The 27,578-nt window shown below is 36.7% G+C and overlaps 1 long non-coding RNA gene across 1 annotated transcript in view; it reads left to right on the top strand.

The window, feature by feature from the left end:
- The first annotated feature begins 222 nt into the window (after positions 1-222).
- Positions 223-27,578, top strand: part of LOC132354148 (uncharacterized) — a 208,000-nt gene continuing 180,644 nt past the window's right edge. The window contains exons 1-2 of the long non-coding RNA XR_009499189.1: positions 223-439; positions 693-728. This is a non-coding gene — a long non-coding RNA (uncharacterized LOC132354148). The remainder of the gene's footprint in view (positions 440-692; positions 729-27,578) is intronic.

The raw sequence follows: 27,578 nt of genomic DNA, 5'->3' as shown, positions 1-27,578 counted from the left end.
AGTTCGTTTAGGCGGTGCTCTGAATCCCCTCTCCTCGCGCACCAGGAAACAGGGAAGAAAAAGTCTCTTGCCTCTTTGGCAGCTGCAGACTTTTTCCCGGACTCCCTCCCGGCCAGCTGTGGCGCACTAGCCCCCTTCAGGCTGTGTTCACGCCGCCAACCCCAGTCCTCTCCCTGCGATCCAACCGAAGCCCGAGCCTCAGCTCCCAGCCCCGCCCGCCCTGGCGGCTGAGCAGACAAGCCTCTCGGGCTGGTGAGCGCTGCTCGTTGCCGAGCCTCCGTGCGGGAATCTCTCCGCTTTGCCCTCCGCACCTCTGTGGCTGCGCTCTCCTCCGTGGCTCCGAAGCTCCCGCCTCTGCCACCCGCAGTCTCTGCCCGCGAAGGGGCTTCCTAGTGTGTGGACACCTTTCCTCCTTCACGGCTCCCTCCCACTGGTGCAGGTGCCGTCCCTATTCTTTTGTCTCTGTTTTTTCTTTTTTCTTTTGCCCTACCCAGGTACGTGGGGAGTTTCTTGCCTTTTGGGAGGTCTGAGGTCTGAGGTCTTCTGCCAGCGTTCAGTAGGTGTTCTGTAGGAGTTGTGCCACGTGTAGATGTATTTCTGATGTATTCGTGGGGAGGAAGGTGATCTCCGCGTCTTACTCTTCCGCCATCTTGAAGGTCTCTCTATTAAATTTTATTTTCCTCTCTCAACAGGACACTACAGACAGAGTTTCGGGAATCCTGACCCTGGTAAGAATTCTTACACTTTGTTGACTTCTGCCAGTTTTTCCAGGGTCCCACCTGCAGGTTCTGAGTGGGGTCTGATTTGGAGAGGGTAGCTCTATTTACTAGAATTTGACAAGGGGTTTTATTAATTTTATTTTTAGTTTCCCCTTGGCTATTGAGCAGAATAATATAGCCATTTACCAGAAAATCCCTCGGAGACTAATCAGCTCTGGAGGGGACTATTTGGGGGCCCTCCTTTGAATGTAGAGATGGGCGTGTGGAGTTGATGTTGAAAAATTTGCATAGGCCATTTGAAGACAATCTCTTTTCCAGAGTCCCAGTTGGTTACAAATGAGACATCAATTTCTGGGCCAGCATTTTGATGATGGATTGTTAGGTGGGTGTAATGGGGGAGACTTGGGTATTGTTTTGAGGTCTCTGGCCTTGAAGCTTTTGTAGCTGTAAGGCTAATCGTTTGACAGACTTTGTTTATGGCCTTGTGTCTTTAAATTGTCATTAGCCTTTTGCCACAAGTTTGTCAATGAAGCTATTTTGGAATTTTGAAGTCTTTTGGAAGTTTCTGTATACCAATAAAAATAGGTATCCCATTCTGCTTGTTTGATATAGTAGCCCTTATTTCAAGTGCATTTCTGAAATGAATGATCTTGTCTAGTTGGAAGGCTCCCCATAGTGGCCATTGTAATTCTAGGTTGTTTGTATAAGATTTTTTCATCTTTGTATATGTCTACAGCTTCTGGGGCTGCAGTTCTTAGATATAAAATAAGCAGGTGTGCCAGAAGATGGCACTTAATGCTGGATTTTAAGGATTCCACTTTTATTATTATTTATTTTAGTTAAGCCTTTGGGTCTCTCAAAGCCAAAGTAATACATAAAAGGGATGTGCTGCTAGATTGAAAATGGTGTGATGTTTTATAGAGTACCTCATTGCACTTGAGGTTGGTGGGTGACTTACTGTCAATGGAACCTGCTCAGTGACCAACTTTTCCTGATAAGGGAATCTTTGAGTTAGGTGCCTAATGCTCAAAAAAGCTCCTAAATGCTTGATCCATGGCCACCAATTTGTTTTTGACAGCTTTTTGGCTTCTGAGACCCTTGTTATCAATAGTTTATTTAAACGTACACATTAACAAACCAGTAATAACCAGCAAACTGGAGGTTGGGGAAAGACTTGAGCCAGTAGACACAAAATAATAGAGACTTCAGACTGATTCCAAATAACAGAGAACTACAGCTGCTACCAGCAATTCCTAACGTGGAATCTGGGGAAGAATTACAAACAGAGGGCAAACTGCAGATAAAACTGTCAAAAGTTCCCAGTTTGGGATCTGCAGACAGAACCAAGAGCTGGGGTTTAGAAGTTACTGCAGACAGACAAATAGAATGCCCTGAATGTATCAGAAGCAATGACTGTGGTACTTGGGACTGGGGGAAAGGGCTGAACCATTAGACCTCGACAAATGGGGACTGCAGACTAGGGGCTCCACATAAATGGGGAACTGTGAACTGGAAAGCCAATCAGATCAGGAGCTTGACCCAAAGAACGCGAAGTCAGAACCAAGAGAGAACTTACCCATGACCTTCAGAGAGGGTGAGAAAGACAGTGCATTCAAAGGGTTCACAGTCACCATGCCTGTCTTTCTTGTTGACCCTGAATGCTGTCAGAAGTCTGCCTCAGTCCCACCACTGCTACCAAATCTATTAAATAACAAAATTTCATCTGAGTAAATTTTACAGATCTAATCGGCTTTATTAAACAATTCATTAATCAGGCAGTATCCTATCTAGAAATGAATAGAAAGGAGCTCCATTGAGCTGTAGAAAAGTTTTTTAAAGGCAGAAATGGGACAGAAAAAAGAAAATTATTAGCAAAAAATGCATTGTTATAGGCAAGGTTGCCCACCTAAGGGGAACAGAAAGACCTATTGGGCAGATTACCTCCATGGGGCTGACAAGGTAATTCCAGGTTGACTGCTTAAAGGTTAGATGGGGGTTTGAGACAGCAGTTAGGTTAGGTATTAAGTCTTGGTTTGCTGATGTAGGGCTTAGCACAAGTGACTCTGTTTTGGGCCTGTTGTCTCTTTTTTATACATCTGAGAGTAAAAGTGTTTTATTTCTTCCTTTCCAAATGATATCATTTATTTCCTTTTCTTGTTCCAGTATGATGTTTATTAGAAGTGGTGAAAGGGCATCCTTGCCTTGTTCCCAATATTAGGCTGAAAACACCCAGTTACTAAGATTAATTAGGATATTAGCTATAGTTTTTATTATATATGCTCTTTATCAACTTGAGGAATTTCTCTAATCTTGGCTGAGAATTTTTATTTTTTATTATGAAGTTATTGGATTTTGTCAAATGCTTTTTGGTATCAATTGACATGATTATATGATTTTTCTTTATCTTGTCAATAAGGTGGATTACATTATTTGATTTTCAAATTTTCAACTAGCCTTTCATACCTAGAATAAATCCCACTTAGTCATCATATATAATTTTTCATATACATTGTTGGATTCTGTGTGCTAATATTTCATTGATTTTTGCATCTGTGTTCATGAGATATATTGGTCTGTAGTTTTCCTTTATTGCAATGTCTTTACCTGATTTTAGTGTTAGGATAATGGTGGTTTCAAAGAATGAGTTTGTAACATTTCCCTCTGCTATAGATCCTGGAAGAGATTGTAGGAAACCGATATCATTTTTTCCATAAGTGTTTGGTAGAATTCATCAGTGAAACCATTTGTGCCTCTTTCTTTCTTTTTTCAGAACATTATTTTTTATGATTCAATTTATCATAAAAATTTGAATATAGCTATTCCAGATCTCTTTTCATAAGCATTAGCATGGCATATCTTCCTCTATCTCTTTACTTATAACTTGTTTGTGTTTTTATATTTGAAATGACTTTATTATAGAAAATATATAGTTGTGTCTTTATCTTTTCTAAAAATTGATGTCTTTTAATTGATGTATATAGATCATTAACATTTGAAGAGACTTCAGATACATTGGGATTAATATCTACCATGTTTTTAAAAGTATTCGAATCATTGCAATTACTCTTTGTTTTTCTCTTCTCTTCTTTGGATTTAAATGAGCCTTTATTTGATTTTTTTTAATCTCCTCTCTTAGGACAACAATTATACACTAAAAAAAATTTAGTGGTTATCTTTAGTGGTTTGAAATCTACATTTATAACTAAGCTAAGTCTACCTTCCAGTAATACTATACCACTTTATGTGTAGTGCAGATACTTTGTAGCAGAATATTTCTAACTCCTTCCTCCTGTCTTTTGTGACATTGCTGTCATTCATTTTACTTATTTATAAACTACAATTACCCAATAGCTTGTTACTATTGTCACTTTAAACAGTTATAGTTTAGATCAATTGAGAATAAGGGAAATAAAATATTATATTTTACCTTCATTTATTCCTTCTCCAATATTCTTTCTTTCATTATGTAGATCCAAGTTTCTGACCTGGATTATTTTTCTTCTCCCTAAGGAACTTCTTTTAACATTTCTCACAGGGCAGGTCTGTTAGTGATTTCTTTCAGTTCTTGTATGTCTTAGAGAGTCTTCATTTTTCCTTCACTTTTGAGGGATAATTTCTCTGCATATAGAATTCAAGATCTGCAATTGGTAATATTTTGCTGCCACATTATTCTGACTCATTACCTGGCATTAGCCAAACTGCTGAGTCTGTTCAAGACTTTTCAAAGCAAAAGCAAATTTAGGGGTTTCCCAAAACCACACTGAGATTTCATAATTTGCTATAAAGATTCACAGTACTTACTGAAACCTTATTTTTGTGGATACATTCATTACGGAGAAAAGGCACAAATTAGAACCAGCCAAAATAAGAAATGCAAAGGGAAGAGACTAGGAAAGGACCAAACATGGAGCTTCTGGTCATCCTCTTCCATGGAGTCATGGACACCATTATCTACCACTAGACATACTGTGTGACTACATACACAGAGTACTGCCAACCAGGGAAGTTCATTCAATCTTTTTTTTTTTTATTTTAAGTATTTATTTATTTATTTATTTGGCTGTTCCGGGTCTTCATTGCGGTATGTGAGATCTTTAGTTGCAGTATTTGGGATCTTTAGCTGTGACACGCAGGCTCCTTTGGTTGCGGTATGTGGGATCTTAGTTGCAGCATGTGAGATCTAGTTCCCTGACCAGCGATCGAACTTGACCCCCTGCATTGGGACCACGGAGTCTTAACTACTGAACCACCAGGGAAGTCCCTCATTCAACCTTTGAGGTCCAGAGTTTTTACTGAATTTTCACTACATAGTCATGGTTGATTGGTTGATTTGCCATTTGGTTGAACTCAGTCTCCAGCTCCCCAACTTAGTAGAGGTTGAAATGACATTACATAGTTGGGGAGCCTACCATGAGCCACCTCCTATCACTATCAGGTGTGATCCATAAATAATAGACACTCCTATCAGTGGGGAAATTCCAAGGGTTTAGAGGTTACCTCCCAGGACATGGGACCAAGCCTAGACCTTTTCTTTTTGGTTGAGACCAAATTCTTCACTTTACAACAAAAAGTCTTCATAGACTTGTTAATTTGATTATTGACAAAAATGTAGAGTATAAAAAGATTCATAAAAAAAAAAAAAAAAAGATTCATATATTCGTTTAGTAATCTAGCTAAATAGTAATCAGTTTCAATCTGGAAATCCCAGTTTTTCAGGCGTATTTCCAAACAGTGGCACAGGGAAATCATGGAAAAGCAGAGGGCAGCTCTCTCTGGGTGGAGAATATAATCATGGTTTGAATTGCTGAGTGCAAGTTTCTAGAGCGAATATAGCAGCAAAAAAGAAATCCCTCAAAATCTACATTATTATTTCTCTCAGTTCCATACATGTTCAGTGCTCCAAAAGACTTATTTCAGAATGCTTGTTTGTGAAGCTAGAGAGCCAGTAAGAGATTTGAGTCCTCCTGGTGATTGAGAGACAAAATTGGGCTTTGAGCTCAACCAACATGAGGTGTACAAGATGAGAACTATGTGTCTTCAATGTAGGCACTAAAATGGACATGCCTGGGATACAAATACTCTATTAGTCTGGGTTCTCCAAGTAAACAGAACCAATAGGATATATAATAAATATAAAGAGATTTACTATAAGAAATTGGCTTATGTGATTATGGAGGGTAAGAAGTCTCAACATCTGTAGCCAGAAAGTTGCAGACCCAGAAGAGCTGATGGTTTAGTTCCAGCCTGAATCAAAGGCCTGAGAGTCAGGAAAACAAATGGTGTAAATTTCAGTCTGAGACAGAAGGCAGGAGGATGCTGATAGCCTAGGTTGAAGACTTACGGAGAGGAAGAATTCTTACTTACTCAGCCTGTAATATTCAGGCCTTCAGTGGATTGGATGAGGCTCACTCACACAGGGGAGGACAATCCACTTTACTCAATCTACTGATTCAGATGTTAATCTTATCCAGAAAGACCCTCAAGGACACACCCAGAAATGATTTTTAACCAAATTTTGGATATGCAGTGGCTCAGTCAAGTCGACACACAAATTAACCAACAGAAGAAGCGTATCTTAGAAACAAAGGCTGCATCCCATGACGACGGGCAAAACTAAAACAGACCTACATCAGCAAAGATTAACAAACACCACCAAGACTTGACAGTGTCAAGGTGATCTGCAAGTAATTTACCTACTTGCTTTAAAAAAAAAGTAAGTTTTAGAGCAATGTGACATAATTAAAAAAAAACAAAACTACAATGATCATCTACAAGAGCCAATATACAATAATAATATAGAGAGAGGAACGAAGATGGCAGAGTAGAAGGACGTGCTCTCGCTCCCTCTTGCAAGAACACCAGAATCACAACTAGCTGCTGGACAATCATCGACAGGAAGACACTGGAACTCACCAAAAAAGATACCCCACATCCAAAGACAAAGGAGAAGCCACAATGAGACGGTAGGAGGGGTGCAATCGGAGTAAAATCAAATCCCATAACTGGTGGGTGGGTGACTCACAGACTGGCGAACACTTATACCACAGAAGTCCACCCACTGGAGTGAAGGTTCTGAGCACCATGTCACACTTCCCAACCTGGGGGTCCGGCAACGGGAGGAGGAATTCATAGAGAATCAGACTTTGAAGCCTAGTAGGAATTGATTGCAGGACTTCAACAGGACTGGGGGAAACAGAGACCCCACTCGTGGAGGGCGCACACAAAATAGTGTGCGCATTGGGACCCAGGGGAAGGAGCAGTGACCCTGGGGGAAACTGAACCAGACCTACCTGCTAGTGTTGGAAGGTCTCCTGCAGAGGCGGGGAGTGGCTCTGTTTCACCGTGGGGACAAGGACACTGGCAGCAGAAGTTCTGGGAAGTACTCCTTGGCGTGAGCCCTCCCAGAGTCTGTCATTAGTCCCACCAAAGAGCCCAGGTAGGCTCCAGTGTTGGGTTGCCTCAGGCAAAACAACCAACAAAGAGGGAACCCAGCCCCACCCATCAACAGTCAAGTGGATTAAAGTTTTACTGAGCTGTGACAGCCACAGCAACAGTCAGCTCCACCCACCACCAGAGCCTCCCATCAAGCCTCTTAGATAGCCTCAACCACCAGAGGGCAGACAGCAGAAGCAAGGAAAACTACAATCCTGCAGCCTGTGGAACAAAAACCACATTCACAGAAAGATAGACAAGATGAAAAGGCAGAGGGCTATATACCAGATGAAGGAACAAGAAAAAACCCCAGAAAAACAACTAAATGAAGTGGAGATAGGCAACCTTCCAGAAAAAGAATTCAGAATAATGATAATGAAGATGATCCAGGACCTCGGAATAAGAATGGAGGCAAAGATTGAGAAGATGCAAGAAATGATTAACAAAGACCTAGAAGAATTAAAGAACAAACAAACAGAGATGACCAATACAATAACTGAAATGAAAACTACACTAGAAGGAATCAATAGCAGAATAACTGAGGCAGAAGAACGGATAAGTGACCTGGAAGACAGAATGGTGGAATTCACTGCTGTGGAACAGACTAAAGAAAAAAGAATGAAAAGAAATGAAGACAGCCTAAGAGACCTCTGGGACAACATTAAACGCAACAACATTCGCATTATAGGGGTCCCAGAAGGAGAAGAGAGAGAGAAAGGACCAGAGAAAATATTTGAAGAGATTATAGTTGAAAACTTCCCTAACATGGGAAAGGAAATAGCCACCCAAGTCCAGGAAGCGCAGAGAGTCCCATACAGGATAAACCCAAGGAGAAACACGCCGAGACACATAGTAATCAAAGTGGCAAAAATCAAAGACAAAGAAAAATTATTGAAAGCAGCAAGGGAAAAACGACAAATAACATACAAGGGAACTCCCATAAGGTTAACAGCTGATTTCTCAGCAGAAACTCTACAAGCCAGAAAGGAGTGGCATGATATACTTAAAGTGATGAAAGGGAAGAACCTACAACCAAAATTACTCTACCCGGCAAGGATCTCATTTAGATTTGATGGAGAAATCAAAAGCTTTACAGACAAGCAAAAGCTAAGAGAATTCAACACCACCAAGATAGCTCTACAACAAATGCTAAAGGAACTTCTCTAAGTGGGAAACACAAGAGAAGAAAAGGACCTACAAAAACAAACCCAAAACAATTAAGAAAATGGTCATAGGAACATACATGTCGATAATTACCTTAAACGTGAATGGATTAAATGCTCCAACCAAAAGACACAGGCTTGCTGAATGGATACAAAAACAAGACCCATATATATGCTGTCTACAAGAGACCCACTTTAGACCTAGGGACACATACAGACTGAAAGTGAGGGCATGGAAAAAGATATTCCATGCAAATGGAAATCAAAAGAAAGCTGAAGTAGCTATACTCATATCAGATAAAATAGACTTTAAAATAAAGAATGTTACAAGAGACAAGGAAGGACACTACATAATGATCAAGGGAACAATCCAAGAAGAAGATGTAACAATTATAAATATATATGCACCCAACATAGGAGCACCTCAATACATAAGGCAACTGCTAACAGCTATAAAAGAGGAAATCGACAGTAACACAGTAATAGTGGGGGACTTTAACACCTCACTTACACCAATGGACAGATCATCCAAAATGAAAATAAATAAGGAAACAGAAACTTTTAATGACACAATAGACCAGATAGATTTAATTGATATTTATAGGACATTCCATCCAAAAACAGCAGATTACACTTTCTTCTCAAGTGCGCACGGAACATTCTCCAGGATAGATCACATCTTGGGTCACAAATCAAGCCTCAGTAAATTTACGAAAATTGAAATCATATCAAGCATCTTTTCTGACCACAACACTATGAGATTAGAAATGAATTACAGGGAAAAAAACGTAAGAAACACAAACACATGGAGGTTAAACAATACGTTACTAAATAACCAAGAGATCACTGAAGAAATCAAAGAGGAAATCAAAAAATACCTAGAGACAAATGACAATGAAAACACGACGACCCAAAACCTATGAGATGCAGCAAAAGCAATTCTAAGAGGGAAGTTTATAGCTATACAAGCCTACCTAAAGAAACAAGAAAAATCTCAAGTAAACAATCTAACCTTACACCTAAAGAAATTAGAGAAAGAAGAACAAACAAAACCCAAAGTTAGCAGAAGGAAAGAAATCATCAAGATCAGAGCAGAAATAAATGAAATAGAAACAAAGAAAACAGTAGCAAAGATCAATAAAACTAAAATCTGGTTCTTTGAGAAGATTAACAAAATTGATAAGCCATTAGCCAGACTCATCAAGAAAAAGAGGGAGAGGACTCAAATCAATAAAATCAGAAATGAAAAAGGAGAAGTTACAACAGACACTGCAGAAATACAAAGCATCCTAAGAGACTACTACAAGCAACTCTATGCTAATAAAATGGACAACCTGGAAGAAATGGACAAATTCTTAGAAAGGTATAACCTCCCAAGACTGAACCAGGAAGAAACAGAAAATATGAACAGACCAATCACAAGTAATGAAATTGAAACTGTGATTAAAAATCTTCCAACAAACAAAAGTCCAGGACCAGATGGCTTCACAGGTGAATTCTATCAAACATTTAGAGAAGAGCTAACACCCATCCTTCTCAAACTCTTCCAAAAAATTGCAGAGGAAGGAACACTCCCAAGTTCATTCTATGAGGCCACCATCACCCTGATACCAAAACCAGACAAAGACACTACAAAAAAAGAAAATTACAGACCAATATCACTGATGAATATAGATGCAAAAATCCTCAACAAAATACTAGCAAACAGAATCCAACAACACATTAAAAGGATCATACACCACGATCAAGTGGGATTTATCCCAGGGATGCAAGGATTCTTCAATATACGCAAATCAATCAATGTGATACACCATATTAACAAATTGAAGAATAAAAACTATATGATCATCTCAATAGATTCAGAAAAAGCTTTTGACAAAATTCAACACCCATTTATGATAAAAACTCTCCAGAAAGTGGGCATAGAGGGAACCTACCTCAACATAATAAAGGCCATATACGACAAACCCACAGCAAACATCATTCTCAACAGTGAAAAACTGAAAACATTTCCTTTAAGATCAGGAATGAGACAAGGACGTCCACTCTCACCACTATTATTCAACATAGTTTTGGAAGTCCTAGCCATGGCAATCAGAGAAGAAAAAGAAATAAAAGGAATACAAATTGGAAAAGAAGAAGTAAAACTGTCACTGTTTGCAGATGACATGATACTATACATAGAGAATCCTAAAAATGCCACCAGAAAACTACTAGAGCTAATTAATGAATTTGGTAAAGTTGCAGGGTACAAAATTAATGCACAGAAATCTCTTGCATTCCTATACACTAATGATGAAAAATCTGAAAGAGAAATTATGGAAACCCTCCCATTTACCATTGCAACAAAAAGAATAAAATACCTAGGAATAATCCTACTTAGGGAGACAAAAGACCTGTATGCAGCAAAAATAAACAAATGGGACCTAATGAAACTTCAAAGCTTTTGCACAGCAAAGGAAACCATAAACAAGACGAAAAGACAACCCTCAGAATGGGAGAAAATATTTGCAAACGATTCAACAGACAAAGGATTAATCTCCAAAATATATAAACAGCTCATTCAGCTCAATATTAAAGAAACAAAAAACCCAATCCAAAAATGGGCAGAAAACCTAAATAGACATTTCTCCAAAGAAGACATAGAGACGGCCACGAAGCACATGAAAAGATGCTCAACATCACTAATTATTAGAGAAATGCAAATCAAAACTACAATGAGGTATCACCTCACACCAGTTAGAATGGGCATCATCAGAAAATCTACAGACAACAAATGCTGGAGAGGGTGTGGCGAAAAGGGAGCCCTCTTGCACTATTGGTGGGAATGTAAATTGATACAGCTGCTTTGGAGGGCAATATGGAGGTTCCTTAAAAAACTAAAAATAGAATTACTATATGACCCAGCAATCCCACTACTGGGCATATACCCAGAGAAAACCATAATTCAAAAAGACACATGCACTCCAATGTTCATTGCAGCACTATTTACAATAGCCAGGTCATGGAAGCAACCTAAATGCCCATCGACAGACGAATGGATAAAGAAGTAATGGTACATATATACAATGGAATATTACTCAGCCATAAAAAGGAACGAAATTGAGTCATTTGTTGAGACATGGATGGATCTAGAGACTGTCATACAGAGTGAAATAAGTCAGAAAGAGAAAAACAAATATCATATATTAACGCATGTATGTGGAACCTAGAAAAATTGTACAGATGAATTGGGTTGCAGGGCAGAAGTTGAGACACAGATGTAGAGAACAAACGTATGGACACCAAGGGGGGAAAACTGCAGTGGGGTGGGGATGGTGGTGTGCTGAATCGGGCGATTGGGATTGACATGTGTACAGTGATGTGTATAAAATTGATGACTGATTTAAAAAAACAAACAAAGAAACAAACAAAAAAACCAATATAACGTGAAAAGAAAGGTAGATCTGAGCTTAGTATAAAAACACTTAACAGTAAAAGCATACCCAGACATCATCAAAGTATTGGGGTTAGTAAAGCAGACAATATATTTATGATTAGAGTTTAAAAAAGAGAAAGAAAATATAGAGGTAAAAAATGTAGAATTTTAACACCAATTTGAATCTATAAAAATATAAAAGCAGCACTGTACATCTGAAGGACAATATTGCCAATTAATTAGATGGACAACAGACAGAACACAACAGAATACTGAATTTGAGGCAATGAAGACAGAGGACAGAGTACAAGAGAAAAAGAATCGGGGGGAAAAGAAAACACTGAAGGAGATACGTAGTACCTGGTCAGGATGTCTAATATGTGAGAAATTTTAGTCCCACGAGAGGATAGAGAGGTGCTCAGAAGGAATATTTGGAGTAATGGTGACTGAGCATTTCCAAATTGAAGAGACTCAGCAAATGAGATAGATGCCTTCAATGTACAGCAAAAAGAAGCAGTGGAAGAACTGCCTAGCCAACCCATTAAATTGTAATAAATAATAACATATTGTTGTTTTGAGCCATCAGGTATGGGGTGATTTATTACACGAGAAGCTGCCATTAAAAAAAAAAATTAAACCAACTGGTGTTGGCATCAGGTGTCACAGGAATCTGAAAGGGTGGTGAGGGGATGCTTAAGGAAAAAAGAAATTGCAATTAGAGGCTGAAAAAGCTAATGAGTATTGTGCAGTGGCAGAACCAGATTGCCTGATAACTTGAAAGATAGAGCCCATCCCAATGAAGTTGTGAATCTGATTAAGATGATTTCCAGGTAGAATGCTGAAAATGGCAACTGGCTTTTTCCTTTACTTGCATATGGTAAAATATGGAAAGAAAGATGTGAACACAAAGAAAGAAACTGTTTAGTTAACACGCAGAATTTAGAGAATGTGTTGAGACAAGAGCATGATCTGCTGTAAAACCAAACTATCCTAATGCCCAGGCTCTCCAGCTAGCAAAAGATTCAAGTGTTGTATAAAACAGCCTTAAGGTGAAGATCAAATTAAGGGTATGACTGTAAGACTTTTGTAAATATCTCAGAAAAAGTTAAGATGATGCTTGGAACCCTCTCAGCTAGACACAAGTGGTTCTAAGACTCATAAGGACGTTGTCCCACAGCAATCTGACACTCTACCCAAAGCAGCCACAGGTCTATGCTGAGAAGAATTATGAATGTGGCTTTAAGGGTCATGCAGTAAACCACAGTCACATTTCTAAGAAAAACACAAACTTATTAAGAGAAATGAATCAGATTTAACTAAAAGGGCCTCTATTTTCTAGAGGCAGGAAGCAGTCTTAGTGAGATTTTCAAATGTAAACATGGGCCATTTTTCATTGTACAGGAAAGACATTTCCAAGGGTAGAACCGAGAGCAGAGAAAATAGATTGTTATGAAACCACACTCAGACAGCAGAATTATAACTAATCAAGGGATAGTCGCTGCACCCAGAATCAGAGAACTGGTGGCATGTGACTGACTGGATTTCAGGGCAGCTACCATCAGTGGACATTATGCGCTTTCTTTTCTTCTCATAGTGGAAATGACTATGGTGAAGTAAGGGGAATATAAATTGTCTTTCTATTTCTTAACACTAGGAGTCAAGATGAGCCATTAAGAGGGCCTTCTCGGTATTCAGGCCAAATGCAACCCACAAGATCCTAGCTTTGAGCCAGATACCATAATTATTAGAGTCTTTTGTGAGTTTTGGTAAGATTTGAATTAATTTTACATATAAATTAAAAATTGTGATCAGAGAGAATGCAGTGGTAAAAAACACAGCCACATTCTTTGCAGACCACCCCTCACCCCCCCATCAAGGGGTAGAGTCTATTTTTCCTCTCCTTAAATGTGGTTAGGTCTTATGACATGCTTTTCCCTAAATGAATGCACAGATATGGGATTGTGTGACTTGATTCTAAATATTAAAACACTTTAAAGCTTTTGCTATCATTCTGTTGAAATTCTGAGATCATCATGCTATGAAGAAACCTAAGATAACAGATCACTTGAAGAGAGAGCCCAGCCATTTCAAACATGCCAGCTATGGCCACAAACATGTGAGTGAGATATAATAGATCAATCAACCCCAAGCAAGCCACCAGCTGAATACAGCTGTTAGGGAATTTGAACAGTCCTGTATATACTAAAGAGATAGAATTTTAAATATAAAAACATTACCCAAAGAAAACTGTAGGTGCAGATATCTTCAATGTTGAATTCTGTCAAGTATTTAAAGAAGATATATTTTCAGTGCTACATAAATTCTTTTAAATATGGAGGAGAAAGGACTTCCATATGCATTTCATGGGGCTAGCATTTTCCAGATTCCAATACCAAAGAAAGACATTACAAGTAAAATTTGTATCAGTATGCCTCAATAACATAGGCACAAAAATGATTTATACAATGTTGTCATACTGATTTCAGCAATAAATAAACTAGTAATACCTCATGACCAATAAGTTTATGCAAAAAACATAAGCTCGTTTTCACATTTTAAAGTCAATCAAAATAATTCAATGTGTAATACACTAAAGTAACCATATGACCATATTAATAGACGCAGAAAAGGCATTTAAAAATTCAACACGTTTTCATATTAAAAAAAAGCTATCTTCAAAAAAAGGGAATAGAATGGAATTTCTTCAACCTGAAAAAAGTTTATCTGTGAAAGTCCTACAACCAAAGTCATTTTTAATGATGAAAAAGTGAAATGTTCTCCCTTCGTGCAGGAAAAAGGCAAAAATGTCTCCTCTCACCATTTCTATTCAACATTTTTCAGGAGGATCCAGACAATACAGTAAGTTAATAAAAGGAAAAAAAAATGGCATACATGTTTGAGAGGAAGAAGTAAAACTTTCTTTATTCACAGATGACACAAGCACATCTGTAGAAATCTTGAGGTCTATGAAACATCTACTAAAACTAACAATTGTAGCAAGGTTATTTAATTTATGGTCTATTTTAAAAAAATTAGTTGTATTTCTATATTCCAGCATCAAAAATTGGAAAATGAAATTAAACACACCAGAAAAAAAAGAAAAATCAATGATTTAATGTAGGTATGATAATGGGCTTCATCCACATGGCAAAAATAGCTACTTCCTCTTTAGATTCTAAATATAAGACCTCTACTATTTTCTCTGAAAAGGAAGCCTATGCACTCAATTATCAACTATTTGATGAAATAACTTATTTGCAGACTACCACATTAGTTCTCAAGGGGCATAAAAAAAATAATTGCACATAATTTCATGCCTTGGGGAACTTGCATCAGGTGAGCCAAGACACATGATCTATGACATGTAGGAAATGGCATCATTGTGCCATTAATTACCTGAAGCAGCAGAAGCTGTAGAGCTCAATGTGAGTTTATTGGTGGCCCTTGCCAATGAGCCTAAATCTAGGGGTCATGATGGTGTGAGACCAGAAAAACAGAGCAGGTGGTAGGGAGGGTACGGAGATGTGCTGGAGCATCAGTTGAGATACATGGTGTCAAACAGGGATAAGCTAGTGTCCACTAAGCTAGGAAAAGCTACTACTTGGTTTTCTGAACAAGTCTGAATAAATGGCCACCTATAGTCTTACATGATTTTGCTTTCTCAGCAAAATACTCTTTCTCCCCAAGGCTTTGTTCTGCTTTGTAAAGTTAAATTATCCTCCCTTGGCTTAGTCTTAGAGTTTTGAGCTAGACAGCCCTGCTGCTTGGAGTAACTGATGATCCTTGTGGCCTACACCTGTTTCTGTGCTATAAATTTAATGTATATCTTGCAATTTCCATAAAATAAAAATATTGTAAACAGAGAAAGAAAACTGGATAACAGAAAATGTATCCAATTGAGGACACTATCAAAAATAAGCATCCCCTCTAACTTATCTACAATACCTGTAACTAACTTTAAAATAATTTGTCAGGTTTCTTATACTGTCCAGCTATCTTTACATCTGATTTTTCCTCTTAAAGAGCAAGATTCATATGCGTCTCACAAAAGAAACTGTGTCCCATAATCATCCCTATTCTTTCTTTCTTTTTTTGTTTTTTTTAAAGGAATTCCTTTATTTTTATTATTTATTTATTTATTTATTTATTTATTTTGGGCTGTGTTGGGTCTTCGTTTCTGTGCGAGGGTTTTCTCCAGTTGCGGCGAGCGGGGGCCACTCTTCATCGCGGTGTGTGGGCCTCTCACTGTCGCGGCCTCTCTTGTTGCAGAGCACAGGCTCCAGACGCGCAGGCTCAGTAGTTGTGGCACACGGGCTTAGTTGTTCCGCGGCATGTGGGATCTTCCCAGACCAGGGCTCGAACCCGTGTCCCCTGCATTGGCAGGCGGATTCTCAACCACTGCGCCACCAGGGAAGCCCCCCTATTCTTTCTTGCACTCCCACAGTAATGAGAACTATATTTAGAAGTCAATTTAAAACACACACACAAACACAAACACACTGTTATCCTGAAAGTTAAAAAGTCCATTTTCAAATTTCATTAATTAGACAAAAGAGAAACAGAAAGGAAAAAAAAGCCAGTGACTGCTTATTTCACGTCTAAAATAATCTAACAAGAGAAAAAGTTATTCAGTTATTTTTTGTCTTTAACAAATAATGGCATGTAAATAATATCCATTTATTTAAACTTTTACTGAAGTTCATCTTTAATTATATGAATATTGGTTAATTTTAATAAACTTAAATCACAGTAATAAATTTAATAAACAATTTTAATAAACACAAATCACAATAATGCATTGTTAATATTGAAATCAAGAAAGTATTATGATGTGAGAAATGAAAAAAATGAGTTAAAAAGTGTGAGCCCCAGGGAAACACACATGATATATGGCTTGGGGTTTTATAGTCTGCAGAACTAATGAATCAAGGCAACATGTAAAGCAGGTACCTGCATCTCTGCAACTGAATATAAAAGCTGCAAACTTGTGACATGTTGATGATGGAATACTAAACAATATCTCCTCAAATGCTGCGGATCATAACCTGAAAGAGAACCATGCATGCCTTGCTATAACCAATACTTTTTATTCCAGATTCTGGATGAAGTGCCCACATTTATAATACCAAGGAGGTAAAGATTAGAACCAGTGATTTCCATAAGATCATAATAGAACCAACTGCCAGATAAGAAGTATTTCACAAACCAAGCATGATTAAGGAATCCATACAATATAAATTACACATATAAGTATATACAGAAAAAAAAAATTAGGCATCTGTTGAAGTACAATTCAGGAAAAGAAGTGAAACATACTCAGTGAAAGAGAAAATACAATAATGGACATATGGAAAAAATAGAGCAAATTTGGACTTTAAAATAATAAGAGATGTATATTTAAAAATACTGGAAATAAAATTTTAATTTAAATAATATATAGTATTTATAATAATAATAATAGAAAATTTTAGCATGGAGGTTAAATATTATGGTAGAGATTTCAAATCTTACTAAAAAGCTATAGTCATCAGTATGTGTGGCCCAACGTATTGGGAGTTTAGAAATAAACTCACATTTTTGGTTGTTGATTTTTGACAATGTTGACCACACAGTTCAGTGAGAAGAGAAAAGTCTTTTTGACAAATGGTTCTGTGACAGACAGATAGACACACATGCATTTTATACACACACATACACACAAAACTTGCAAAATGGATCATAGGCCCAAATTTAAAATATAAAACTGTAAAACTCTTGGATGAATGGATAAAGAAGATGTGGCACATATGTACAATGGAATATTACTCAGCCATAAAAAGAAACGAAATTGAGTTATTTGTAGTGAGGTGGATGGACCTAGAGACTGTCATGCAGAGTGAAGTAAGTCAGAAAGAGAAAAACAAATACTGTATGCTAACACATATATATGGGATCTAAAAAAAAAAAAAAAAAAGGGTCTGAAGAACCTAGTGGCAGGACAGGAATAAAGATGCAGATGTAGAGAATGGACTTGAGGACACTGGGAGGGGGAAAGGTAAGCTGGGACAAAGTGAGAGAGTGGCATGGACATATATACACTACCAAATGTAAAATAGATAGCTAGTGGGAAGCAGCCGCATAGCACAGGGAGATCAGCTCTGTGCTTTGTGACCACCTAGAGGGGTGGGATAGGGAGGGTGGGAGGGAGACGCAAAAGAGAGGAGATATGGGGATATATGTATATGTATAGCTGATTCACTTTGTTATACAGCAGAAACTAACGCACCATTGTAAAGCAATTATACTCCAATAAAGATGTTAAAAAAACAAAACAAAACAACAAAAAGAAACTCTTAGACAAAACATAGGAGTAAATCTTTGTGAACTGGAGTTAGGCAATAGTTTCTTAGATAGGACACAAAAAGCACAAGTGAAAATATAACAAAATAGATAATTAGACTTCATCAAATTTAAAACTTACGTACTGCAGAGAGTACCAGCCTAGAGAATGGGAAAAAATATTTGAAAGCCTATATCTAAGAAGAGATGCATATCCATAGTATTTAAAGAACACTTGCAAATAAATAGTAACACAGCAAATAACTCAATTGAAAATGAGCAAATGATTTGAATAGACATTTATCCAAAGGGTATATATAAATGTTCAATAAAAACATTAAAAAGGTGCTCAACATCATTAGTCATTAGAGGAATGAAGAGCAAAACCAACATGAAATACCACTTCACACCCACATAATTTTTTGATTTTTTTATAATTTTCTATAACGTGTTGATGTGGATGCAGAGAAATTGGAGCCTTAGTTCGTTGCTGGTGGGAATGTAAAATGGCACAGCCACTTAGGAAAGTACTTCTTCAGAACGTTAAACACAGAGTAATCACACGACCCAGCCTTTCCATTGTTAGGAAGATACCCAAGAGAAATGAAAGCGTGTCCACACAAAAACATGAACATAAATGTTTATAGCAGCATTATTTGTAGTAGCCTACCTGTCTGTCAACTGGTGAATGTGTAGGAAAATATTGTGTGTCTTTACAGTGGAATATTATTTGGTGATTAAAAAGAATGCAGAAACATGCTACAACATGGATGAATCTTGAACACGTTATGTAAAAGAAAGAAGACCACATATTGTATTATATCATTTATATGAAATGTAGACACTAGGCAAATCTATAGGGACAGTAAATAGTTTAGTTGCCTTGGGCTAGTGGTGGTGATGTAGAGTGAAGTCTGATGGACATGAGGTTTCTTTTTATGGTAATGTAAACGTTTTAACATTAGATCATGGTGATGGTTACAGAACTCTGTACATATACTAAAAAGCATTGAATTGTATGCTTTAAAGAAGTTAAATTTACAATATGTAAATTATAACTAGATAAACTTAAAAATATGGTATATGGTATACACAGTTGGAGACAGAATTAGTGAATGGAAGGTTAGGTCTGAGGAAATCAGGATTAGCTATAATGAGATAAAATAAAATTATGAAAGAGAAGTTAATATATATGAAGCACAATTTTTAATAACCAAATATACACACAAGTATTGTCATAGCCAATGAATATAATAAATAACTGAGATCAAGTAATTGAAATTTTAAGTGGTGAGAAATTTCCAGAATTGAAGAATGACATGAGATTTTAGTTCCAACCTAAAATATATATCAAATTCACATCCATATATAGCCTAGTAATATTAAAAGTAAATTCTTAAAAATAACAGATAAAAATGACAAATATAAAACAACATAATCAAGTGATTGGAACACTTTTCACTCTCCCTCATTGCTAAATATACCAGAAACAATAGAACAATATAACTCTATCAATGTTAAGAAAAAATACCTACTAGGGACTTCCTTCCATGGAAAATAATAGTTCAGGATGTTTTTATGTCTAATCTCTTCACCTGTCAGCGTTTATTACAATGATCTGGCTTTTCATATCAAAATTATGTTGTAAATTATTTTTCTGTTGCCAAGTAATAAATTAATGTCTTAAAACAGTAAACACTTGTAAATTCTCAGTTTCTCAGCGGATCAGAAATTTAGGTAATGCTTAGCTTAGTCTTTAGGCTCAATATCTGCCACAAGGATGCAATCAAGATGTTGACTGTGAATGTACATATTTCAAGATTCAACTAAGGGAAAATTTTCTTCCAAAATCAAACATGATTGTTGGAAGAATTCAGTTCTTCACTCTTTCAGCAGCTAAACATGAAAGATGGATTCTGTCAGAGCAAGTGAGAGCAAAAGAGGGAGAGCATGAAAGAAGTTAGTTTTTTATTACCATTTTTCTTATAATTTATTCCTTACTAGTGAATCAGTACTCACATGCAAGGGGGTGGATTACACAAGGGCATGAATAGGAGTCGGTGATTATTGAGAGCCGTTTTAGAGGCTGCCGACCACCTGATCATTAGCTGTTTACCTATCTGTTGTCTCTTTATCTTCAGTCATGGGAATATAAAATAGCTGAAGTCATTCAGTTTCTATTCTAATTTGACCATGTAATTCCAAATTATCAAGTGGGAATATTGGATGATATTCCTGGGAGTCGTGAGAACCTGACCGCGCTTGTGCTCTGCACACTGTCTTGTATGTCTTGTATTCTAGTTGGTGTTAGATGAAGCTATTTGTGTCTCCTTAGTTTCATTGTGATCTGAACCTGAATCGCTGTCAAGCAGAGCAGACATCTATATCAAATCAGCTTCCATTTATTTTATTTTATTTTTCCCACTACATTTGGAATTCATTATTTTTTCCTCAATATGTCATTTCCATAAAAAATAATTTTCCACATCTTCCTAGATTAAATTGGAAGTTTAAAAATTATCTTCTTTTTCTTGGAGAATGTTAATTTTTCATAGTAAGGAATGCAAAGAAATCAGAGCTGCTTTTCTAAAATAAAATTTCTTCTCCTTTCGAGCATGCCTTAAAAGAAAATTTAAAAAAAAGAAAAGAAAACAAACTAACAAATCAAAATGAACTCTAACCTTATATATGTCTTTGTGGTGTGTGCCCACACGCCATTTCATTGCCAATTTCACATATCTTCCTAAATGTGCACACTTTAAAAATAAGTTACTAGTTATATGTTTATTGAGAGGACCCTCCTGATCAGACACATATCTATTCTTCTGTTCCTGTTTTCTATGTGCTGCTTGCACACTTGCACACTACATCAGAACCACACTAGACTTTCAGGAACCTTTTAATGAAACCTTAAAGATAATCGTCTCACCCACCACAACCCCCATCCGGATCTTTATTTATGCTGCTCTTTCTGTTGGAAATGCCTTTCCTCCTCCTCCTGTCACTAACCATAGATCCACAGACCTTGTGAAACTAACTGCTACTAATCATTCATGTCTTAAATTAAACGTTTACTTGCTGAGAAAAATCCTTCTCTGGCATCCTTAGAGCAGTAAATTTCCTTTAATAATAAAATCTAATAACATCTTATATATATATATTTTTCATTGAAGTATAATTGATTTACAATATTGTGTTAGTTTCATGTGTACAGCAGAGTGATTCAGTTACATATATATTTTTTCAGATTGTTTTCCATTATAGGTTATTAAAAGATACTGAATATAGTTCTCTGTGTTATACAGTAAATCCTTGTTGCTTGTCTATTTTATATATAGTAGTTTCTGTTAATCCCATACTCCTAATTTATCCCTCCCCCCCACCAACATCTTACATTTTTGCTAGTCCATCTTACAGTCTCTAATTAAATATTTTTCTGTAATTTTGTTATTTATATTATCTACTTACTAACCTGTGCATTCCATGAGGACAGAAGATGTGCTGCTTCTTTTTTTTTCTTAACCATGGCAAATGGAGGGTTAGGTCAGTATCTACAAAGAGTAGATTCTCCACAAGATTGGTGGAGTGTGTAAATTAATAAATGAATGGATAAGATATAACTAAAATTTAATAGAAATACATATAAACCTACACCTCTGTTGTTGCCATTCTGCAGAGGTGAGAGAGACCTCCACCCAAAGTTTAATTTGGAGCTTGAGGCTGATGGAGCCACACACACAATACCGTATGAAAAGATTTATTAGTTACCTAATGAAGTTAGCTGGGAGACTTACCAAGTTGCCCTGAAAATGACTTGAGAAGGAAAGGAAATTGGCTTGTGGTTAGGGGCCTGGGGGGAGGGGTTTTGTGTCTGAGCAGGGGCTTGTGTTTTTGAACCTATGCTTGAGCCAAAAGGGGGAGCAACCCACTATCTCGTAAGCCGACCCAGATAATAGCCGAAGGGGAAGAAGGAGGGATGGAGCATGAAAGCTGTCAGCAGTCAAATATCCAAAAACTGGGTTCGATGTATTGTGTATTTACTAATTTATTAGTCACTGTGTTGTATTCTTTTTATTCATTTAATCCTCATAACAAATTTAAAGTGGCAATAATATTAGTGTATTGCACAGATGAGTAAACAAGACAGGAAAATCATTTTAGAGGATCACACTTAATCTCAGCAGAGCTAGGAGTAAAGGACAGGTATGTCTAATTCAAAAACCTATTATCTTAAACATAATTTATTCTTCCTTCTCCTGACCTGAATATTTTACCCTCTTCATTATTCTTCTAAGATCTACATAAATATGAATATAGAGAAGAAAAGGTTATTAGGGTTAGATATTTTCATGCATAAACCGCATTGAGATTGAAGAAAATCACATTAAGATAATTGTACTTTTAATGTAGCTCCTGAGTAACGTCTATAGACTCTGCCAATCAAAACAAATCTGTAAGATGATTTAAAGCTAATATACACATGGTCCTATGACATCCTTAGTGGGATTTAGTGTTTGTAAAATATTTTTGGTCTCTCACAAGTTACTTTTTCTTTTTATTATTCTAATACTGTGTCTACATGTCTATTAGTATGTGACATACAGAAAAAAATAATAATAGTACCTACCTCTACTACCCATCGTTTCTACTTTTTTCACATAGGTTGTAGAGTCAGAGATAATTGAGTTTAAATGCTGTCTCTGCCATTTACAAATTGTGTTATGCGACCAATCTGAATAATGTTTCCTACCTGGTAGACGTGTTTTGAGGACTGAGAAAAAATAAATAAAATACCTGGCATAACAACTGTCAAAACCATATGGTCAATAATAATTAGTTCTCTTTCTTATCTCTCTTTTTAAGTTTCTCTTTCATTGTCTCTGCAGAGTTTTTAATTTACTTATTTAGATTTCAGAGCTTTTTTGATAGGTTAAAAACAATATATACAAAATTGTTCTGGCCGTGTATCTTTAGACAAAATCATATTATGTTGGTACATTTGAATCAGTAAATAATATCAGACTAATATCCTGTTAATTAGTATTTAGTTCTTTATCTAAGTTTAAAATGCATCTTTATTGTATGGAAGATGAATTATTTTAATTATACCTCTAACGACTTATCTTTTATTTTCTGTTTGAACAACCCCTCCAAGTGTATGAATTTACATGCTATCCTTTGTAGTATTTATGGTGGGAAAGTTCTTCATGGCATCTGACATAAAATGGATTTTGCCTAACATTCCATAACAGACTCTTCCTAAGTTTATCATTAAGTCAAAGGAAAAGAGTAAGTATAAAGTAAGCATTTCGGAAATTTATTGATGGCAACAACTGTCTGCAGAATTTGGGGAGGAATTTCAATCAATGACAGTGAAGTTAGATAGGACACAGAAACATAATGTTGGGCAATGACAGATTTACCTTCAGAGGCTGTAAAATAGTATAGACTTCTCTGAATTGTTATTTCTTACTAAAAGATGCATGATACGTGCCACAAAGAAAACCAAGCAGGCTCATTTTAAACACAGACCTTGCTTTTGGAGACAATCAACTTTATCCCCGTTACATCTACGTTCTTCTTCTTTTTTTTTTTTAATCATTACTCTTCTGTGTTTGTGTATTTCTGTTTCCCACTTGTCTAATTGACATTAATCTTTCAATATCATCAATTCTCAAATATCTCGAAGTGATCTGAAAATGCAAATATGTTTACTATTTCAACCACTTGAATAAATGCTTACAATAATTTCCTACTTCTTGGGTAAGAAGTAAAATCTCCTTAGTGGTATATTGTTAATAAATGTATATACATTTATTAATAACAGTTTATTATATTCTATATATTTTTAATAAAAGCAGTGACTTTATCAAGTTCTTCCTATATGAAGAAACATTGCTAAACACGTTAATATTTTAATTGCATTATCTCATTGAGCTTCATAATAACCGATGAAGTACATGCTGTTATTACAATTGCCATTAGGTGATGGAATTAAAGCTTATAGAAGTTAAACAAATTGCCCAAAGATATATAACTTTTAAGCAATAAAGCTGGTATTCAAACCAAGATGGCTATAGAGATACTATATAGAGATACATACAGACTGATTTCCTATAGAAGCCTAATATGCAATACTTCTCTTGTTGAAAAAAGTGAACTTGACATAGTTATATAATTATGGCTAGCAGAGTTAGATAATTGCTCAGAATTATGGGTAGACAATCAACAGAACAGATTTAAATGCATGAGTAACTCTTTCAAGGTAGGACTTGCTGCCCTTTGAGTGGAGTGAGCATTTTAATACAGATAATAATATCTGGAAATTAGAAATAAGTATAGAATGTTGACAAAATTTACCAAGTTAATGTCAATTTGTCTCTTAATGAAAGTGAACTGTTATAATGTATTAGTGCCTGTGCTGCATTCAAGGGGCAGACAGTTTTATTATAATCCATTAACAGCTCTAATAACAGCTGAATTACTGCATTTCATAGTGCGATATGAATTTATCTCTTTTCACCTGGAGGAGATGTACAAATATGGGCATCCTCACTCTGGAATAGTTTAAATGAGTCTGGACCAGCAAGTTCTGCCATTTGTACATTCCCCCAAGTTAAAAAAAAAATTGTCTTAAAAAAATAATAATAACGATCAGGTTCCACATGTAAGGAACCCAGAAGTCACCACTCTGTCCTACTAACAAGTAAAAAGCTGAGCAGATTGAAAATCAACAACTCTTCTTGGATCCTTGAGACAGGAGAGAATGGGGAAAACCACTGCCCCCAAGGTTGGAGAGACTGACGATTCGGAGAGACTGACAGGCGAATACAGGGAGCCCCAGCTTTCTTGAACAGAAACTACCAGGAGAATAAGCCCTGTGCCAGGAGAGCAAACCCTGACCTCTGCTTGAAGAATTGCTGGAGGTTCGGTGTGGACAGCTCGGAGAGCAGAGGCTACAGGGAGGCCCAGTTGTAGGGGACCCCACAGTAGTGTAAGATTTACCGCCAGAACCTTAACCGCACTCCCACAGTATCACAGAAAAATCCCCTCAGGCTTCTGGCACGGGTAGGGGAAAAGCAAGCATTTTGAAATACACCAGAGCACCCTTTCTTCTTAACAAGACCTGCCTTGTAAAAAGTTAACCAGAGCCTGAAGTGATGGGGTATTTTCAAACCTAACTGAGCAGGGGAAGGAAAATACCCAGCTCTAGGGCCACTCTAGCCGTTCTGTCCCACCTAAAGAAGGAGAAAAAAACATGAGAAATTCTTGTGAAATTCAGTCCAGAGGCACAAGCTTACTAACTAAAAGAGTGAGACCTAATTAAAGACTATAGAATGCTTCCCTTTCCCCCCACACCTCACCACCGCACTATCAAGGCCTATTTACAGCAGTTCCTTTACCCAGTACATCATGTAGTCCTATCAAGAAAAAATTAAAACATATACCAAAAAGCAAAAACACAATTTGAAGAGAAAAAACAGATACTCCAGGGTTGTTGAAAGTATCAGACCAAGAATATAAAATACTTATGATGAATATACTAAGGACTCTAGTAGGTAAAGTAGACAGCATTCAAGAACAGACAGGCAGTGTAAGCAGACAGATGGAAATCCTAAGAACCAAAGAGAAATGCTAGATTTCAAAGCTATTGTAACAGAAATCAAGAATGGCCTTAATGGGCTTATTAGTGTACTGGACATGGTTGAGGGAAGGATCTCTGAGCTAGGGAATATAATCAATAGAAACCTGGAGAAATGAAATGTAAAGACACAGACTGAAAAAAGCAGAGCACTCTACAGGGACTGTGGGACAACTACAAAAGGTATAATAGACACGTAATAGGAATAGCAGCAGGAGAAGAGAGAGAGAGGAACAGAAGAAATACTTGAAACAATAATGACTGAGAATTTACCCAAATTAATGTCAAACAGCAAACTACAGATCCAGCGAACTCAAAAAATACCAAACAGGATAGAACCAAAAAAAAGCCACACTTAGGTATATAATTTTCAAACTACAGAAAAATCAAAGATAAAAAAAATATTCTGAAAGAAGCAAGAGGGGATAAAAGCACCTTGCTTATAGGGGAACAAAGATAAAATTACATCCAGCTTCTCAGAAACCATGCAAGCAAGAAGAGAGTGAAGTGAAGTAAAGTGCTGGGAGAAAAAAACTACCAACCTAGAAAATTCTGTACCCAGTGAAATTATCCTTCAAAAGTGAAGGAGAAATAAAGACTTTCTCAGAAAGCAAAATTCAGAGAATTTGTTGCCAGTAGACCTGCCTTTGCAAAAATGTCAAAGTAAGTTCTTCAGATAAAAGGAAGATAATGAAGGCGGGATAAAATGAGTAACAACATGGAAGAAGGAATTATACCTTATAAATTGTACTTTATTTGCAACATTTCATAAGTTTGAAATGAAAAATTTTAAATCTCAAGTTTTTAATCCTTGTTTCTTCTTCTCAACCCAAGCCTTCTCCCAGGGTAATCGCAACCAGTCTCATGGTAAAAAATATATCTAAACTTTTTTAAAGTTTGTATCTTTGACACTGCCCTCATCCTGCCTGGTGCATTTAAATACAAAATAAATATCTCTGCTTGCATGCTAAATAGTCATAATGAAACACAATTTTCAACCCCTAAAAATTGATCAAAAGCTGTTCCTTCTGCAGTATCTCCTTCTCAATGAATGGAAATGCTACACACCACAGAGCTCAAGCCAATACCTTGGTTCCTACTTACCTCATTCCCCTATTGGTACCACCTTGAACATGCATCTCAACTTTTCTCCATTTTGACTACTGTTTCCCTAGCTCTTGTCCCTGTCAACTCTACTCTCTCTTTTAATGCAATGGCCTCTTGTCTCCTACTTTCAGTCTTGTTCACCTAAAATTATTTCCCCACAGAGCAATCACAAATCATAGTTTGGATCATAGCCTTTCCCTGCTTATAGGCTTTTAAAGTTTAACATGCACTGGACTGTACAGTTCAATTTGGTCCAGCTCCTGCCTACCTGTTCATCACCATGTGCTGTAATTCTCCCTTCCCCACAGTCTACATCAGCTATTCTAGCCTCCCTTCTGTTCTTCTATCATGCCAAACTTTCACTAACTTTAATCTTTTATTTTAGGTAGCAACTCCCCATTCCTTAGTTAAACATTATTGCATCACAATTTTTATTTCTTTTACAGATTGTGACCCAAATGGAAATGATCTTTTTTACTTTTTGATTACTAGTTTATTGTTCATCTCCACCCACTCAAATTAAGCTCCATGATGGCAGCAGATTGGCTCTTCTGTTTGCCATCTATCCATTAAAACTAATTAACTAAATCCAAAATGATCTTAGGAAAGTATAAGTTTGGATAGATACAGGAACCTGTATCATTCTGAAATTAATTCCATATTTCTCTTGTACTGTTTTTATACATCAGTCGGTGATTCATTTTAAATGACAGACACACTGTTACATTTCCTCGTGAAGCATGTGAGGGTATTACATTCAGAAGACAGAGGAAAGGTAA

Source organism: Balaenoptera ricei, chromosome 1, assembly GCF_028023285.1.
Source record: "Balaenoptera ricei isolate mBalRic1 chromosome 1, mBalRic1.hap2, whole genome shotgun sequence".
Classification (NCBI taxonomy): Eukaryota; Metazoa; Chordata; class Mammalia; order Artiodactyla; family Balaenopteridae; genus Balaenoptera; species Balaenoptera ricei.
This window is presented reverse-complemented; position numbering and strand designations above follow the sequence as displayed.